Raw genomic sequence first — 4,312 nt, forward strand, 5'->3', positions numbered from 1 at the left:
CAGAACACATTTAAGTCACCATCACCCAGGACGCTCTTCAGATGGCCTTCTGACTGATAGTTGGGCGGGAGGGGCTGGGGCAGGCAGTCTTCATTTTCTGCTTTCCTCTTTAGCTGTACTTTCGAGTCCTCGTCACTGTGGTCCCTAGAGAAATCTCCCAACTGCATGGTGTCCAGCAGGTTTTCAGCCATAGATTTTAATTGGCTCATGGTATCTTTCATGACCTGTTTTATTTGTGCATTCAAAGGTTTCCAGCTTTTCTTTCTCTCCTTCCTTTCCTGTACTGTCTGCTTCCATCTTGCAATTTCTTGGTCGAGCACTTCTGGACTTTCTGCTAAATGAGTGTTTTCATTCAAACTGTTATTTCCTTCTGAAGTTTTTCTCCATCCTTCTTCGATCCTTTTAAGATGTGTCCTGAATCAGTCACTTGAGAACATTTAGAAGACTCACTTTTCCATGCTTTTTCCAGAAAGCCTCCTGTGTCCTGCAGGGAAGACCTGCTCAGATTTGTATTAATGATTGACAAGCAGGGGGATTGTAACATTTAAGGTCTGTGGCAACTTGAGGGCTTCCTAGGTCTGTATCTTTAGCCCAGTGTTCTGCCTGCCTTCTACATGGACCTCCTGAAGAGAACACCTTTTGTTCAGCTCTTTTCCTCTTCATAAAGTGCCTTGTTTCTTAATAATTAAGACCACACAGCAGTACAAACCAGGATCTCCCAGGGAGCCCTGGGGCTTATCTCATGATCTCAGCCTTCACCAGCTCTGTAGCCCCAGCAGCTCCAGAGCAGCTGGAGAGACATTTGGGGACCAGCAGCCCCTCTGTGGCTCTGCCTTTGCTTGCCAGTGGCCTGTGGGCCACAACTGCCTACTCGGAACCCTGCGGAGTGTTCTGTCTCTAATGCTCACAAGTGCCTGGCAACCAGGATAGAAAATCAGTTGTGCTGGGGGAGGGGAGCCAGCCAGGTTGTAGAAACAGCATCCCTGACTTTGCTCTGCTAACTGTGCAGAGAGAGGTGATAGTCTCCGCCCAGGTCATGAGGGACCTGGAAATGGCTGATGACACAGTGGAACTCGGCCACACCAGGCCCAGCTGGCCCCACAGCAAACCAGAGGGTCCAAGTGGGCCCATGCCCTGTCCCTTCCTGTCCACAAGGGCCTCTCAGGGGACAGTGGTGGGGCCCATCCCTGGGTGAGGCTCAGTTTCCTGATGTCAAGTTTCCTTCCACACAGGGAAGCTGGGTCCTGCCCACCAAGGTCCCAGGGATCCTCCTCTGAGGCCCCCTCTCTCCTTTGGGTTTAGTCAACGGAGAGGGAGATGGGGAGAGGACTGAAAGGTCTCCCCAAAGGTACAAGCTGAGAGACCTGGATTTGCAATGTAAGAACCCAGGAGAAATAAGTGGAACTGACGGGGTCTAAAATGTCACGGCTATTCTGTAAAGCAGGTTTGTCCCTGTTCCATCCAAGTGTCCTGGGTGAGCGGGACTCTGCTTCGGGGGTGTCAGGTTGACCCTGGCCCTTTCCCTTGTGTGGCCCTGCTATCTTCGGTACATGCCTCCCAAGGTGGCCCTGGGGACGGTCTCCAATCCACTGAGTCATCTTCAGAAGTCTGCATCTGCAGAGGGGCAGGTCCTTCTCAGCCTGGATTCCACTAAACCTCTTCCCCGGCAGAGTCAGGCTCAGAACCTCCTCGTGCAGCCCTGGACTGTGCCGGGAGCAATTAGTCTCAGAATCTCGATCTGAGAGAGAAGCGAGAGAACTGGCAGCTGGGGCCAGTCTGGGGTCCTAAGGGTGTCGGCGTTCCAGACCCTCACAGGACATAGAGGGGCAGTGGAAGTGGCCCTCCCAGGAGAAGTCAGATCCCTTGCAGGGCCGCTGCAAGGGCAACTCTGCAAGGGCAACTGGTTGGTCTTTTAAAAGGATCAAAATGTGTTGAAGAAACGACAGTAATGCCTAGAACACCAACCTGGCACTAAAATGAGTGACACAGAGTTATAACCAGGGACCCGAGGAAGATCCAGGATATTTTGCTGAGTGAAATAGGAAGATGCAAAAGCACACACGTAGAGAGGAATCCACAAAAATCTCAAAGGACACGTACTCACTCCCTCCTTTGAAAGCAGAATTTGAAGAAGCAAAGAGGAGCTGCTCCCTGCTCCCCTCAGCTTCTCGCCTCTCCCTTCTCCTCCCTTCTCCCTTCTCCTCTCCCTTCCTCTCCCCTCTACTCCCCTCTCCTGGCTTCTCCTCTCCACTTCTCTCCTCTTTCCTCCTCTCTCTTCTTCCCTTCTCTCTCTTCTCATCTCCTCCCTTCCCTTCTCGCCTCCCCTCCTCTCTCCTCTCCCCTCCTCCCCTCCTCTCCCCTTCTCCCCTCCTCTCCCCTCCTCCCCTCCCCTCTCCTCTCCCCTCTCCTCTCCCCTCTCCTCTCCCCTCCCCTCTCCCCCTTCCCTCCTCCCCTCCTCTCCCCTCCTCTTTTCTCCTCTCCTCCCTTCCTCCCTCCCCTCCCCACTCCTACCTTCCTCTCCTCCTCTCTCCTTCCCTTTTCTCCTCCTTTCCCGTCTCCTCTTCTCTCCCCTCCTCTCCCCTCCTTTCCCCTCCTCCTCCTTCTCTCCCCTTTTCTCCCTTCTTCCCCTCCTCTCCTCTTCCCTCCTCCCCTCTTCTTCCCTCCTCTCCTCCCCTCCTCTCCCCATCCCCTCTCCCCCCTCTCCTCTTCCCTCCTCTCCCCTCCTCTCCCCTCCTCCCCTCTTCTTCCCTTCTCCCCTCCTCCCCTCCTCTCTACTCTCCCCTCTCCCCTCCTCCCCTCCTCTCTTCCCCTCTCCTCTCCCCTCCCCTCTGCCCTCCCCTCCTCTCTCCTCCTCCACTCCTCTCTCCTCTTCTTTCCTCCCCTCCTCTCCACCTCCTTCCCTCTGTCCTGTACTCTGCTCTCTCTTCTTCCATGTTGTCTTTTCTTATATATACTTTAAATATTTTTGATTTTGTTAATACGAGTACTGTGTATGCAATTCATACCTTTTTAGCAGACAGCTCACATGGACCCAAGTTGGGGTTAACATGCAGATTGTGCAGGGGTTCCCTGCGGATGCACCCCTGTGTGCCCTGATGTGGACCTGCTCCTTCCTGCTTCCTGGGCTCCAGACAGAAACACCGTACCCCTGCACCAGCCTCTGCCTCAGCTCTTCACAGTCAGCACACCCTCCGCTTCCTGTCAGGGTCTTCTCTGCTGAGTCTGGTTATGGGATCCCTTTCTGTGCAGAGCCATGCTCACATGTCACTGTGTGTCACCTTCAAGCTGGCCCCGTGTGTATGCCTGTGTGAGAATATGTGTGTGTGGGTTTGCCATCGAAGGAAAACCTTTATTTTGGCTGCTAAAATTTGGAAACATTTAGAGAACAAACAATATCTTTTAAAAAACATCAAAGGTTCAAAAAAACAAGACAAGAAACAAACTGTTGTAAAATTTCAACTCCTCTAAATTTGTCTTAAATTGAACTTAGAACTAATCTAATAAAAATAGTATGAAGTTTCAATGGTGTGTTGTTGTTGTCTAGTATTTTTTGGCATTGTTTTTTAAAAACCAGTCAAAATTTATTCAGCTAAATATTACATTATTTGTACAGATTTATAATAATAGCTTACAGAAATGAACTTTATTGTTTTCCATGTTTCTATTCATGTCCAATTTTGATGACAGTTTAAATCATAGTGGACCTGTTATTTAAATAAAAATATAATACTTATGCATATAATTTTAGAGGGTCCAATGATTTGGAAATAATGTATTCATAAGAGCTATTTTAAATAAATGTATATTTAAAAATACAATTTTAGAAATTATAGTGCTATAAAACTTCAGAAAGAGAAATTGCACATCAATTAAATAACAGTAGCTTAACTAGAAGATAAATGAAAATTACTTTTAAGGATGAAAACAAACAAATCATAAACTCTGAGTGAAACCTGCAGGTACCCCTGGATCCCTGAGCCTCACAGCACCTGCCTCTTCCTTGCTGGGAACCTGATGACCCAGGGGGCCCCTAGTACTTCCACTCCTCTGTGAGCTGCGCCTGGAGCAGCAGGAGCAAAGGGGCTGCTTGGGAAAGGCTGGAACTTGAACTCCACATCAGCCATGATTTGCCTGTTGCCATCATTTTGTTGTTTTAGCTCATGGAGCTTTATCTCAGTCAGCAGAACTGCTGCCCAGCTTTCTTGAGCTCTTCCTCATAGAAGAGAATCTCCTTTTGGTAAAAGGAAGTGATTCTTTCCAATTCATTGTTCATGTCTTCTGCCATCTTCTTGTAGAGGTTGAAAATCTGCTG

The 4,312-nt window shown here is 49.4% G+C and overlaps 1 long non-coding RNA gene across 1 annotated transcript; it reads left to right on the forward strand.

Moving 5' to 3' along the window:
• Window positions 1–916: 916 nt before the first annotated feature.
• Window positions 917–3,523, forward strand: LOC107970144 (uncharacterized). Its single transcript, XR_001712499.1, has 3 exons — window positions 917–1,121; window positions 1,233–1,377; window positions 3,014–3,523. It is a non-coding gene; the product is annotated as an uncharacterized LOC107970144 (long non-coding RNA).
• The last annotated feature ends 789 nt before the right edge of the window (window positions 3,524–4,312 follow it).

This window comes from Pan troglodytes, chromosome 22 (genome assembly GCF_028858775.2).
Source record: "Pan troglodytes isolate AG18354 chromosome 22, NHGRI_mPanTro3-v2.0_pri, whole genome shotgun sequence".
In the NCBI taxonomy this organism is placed as follows: domain Eukaryota; kingdom Metazoa; phylum Chordata; class Mammalia; order Primates; family Hominidae; genus Pan; species Pan troglodytes.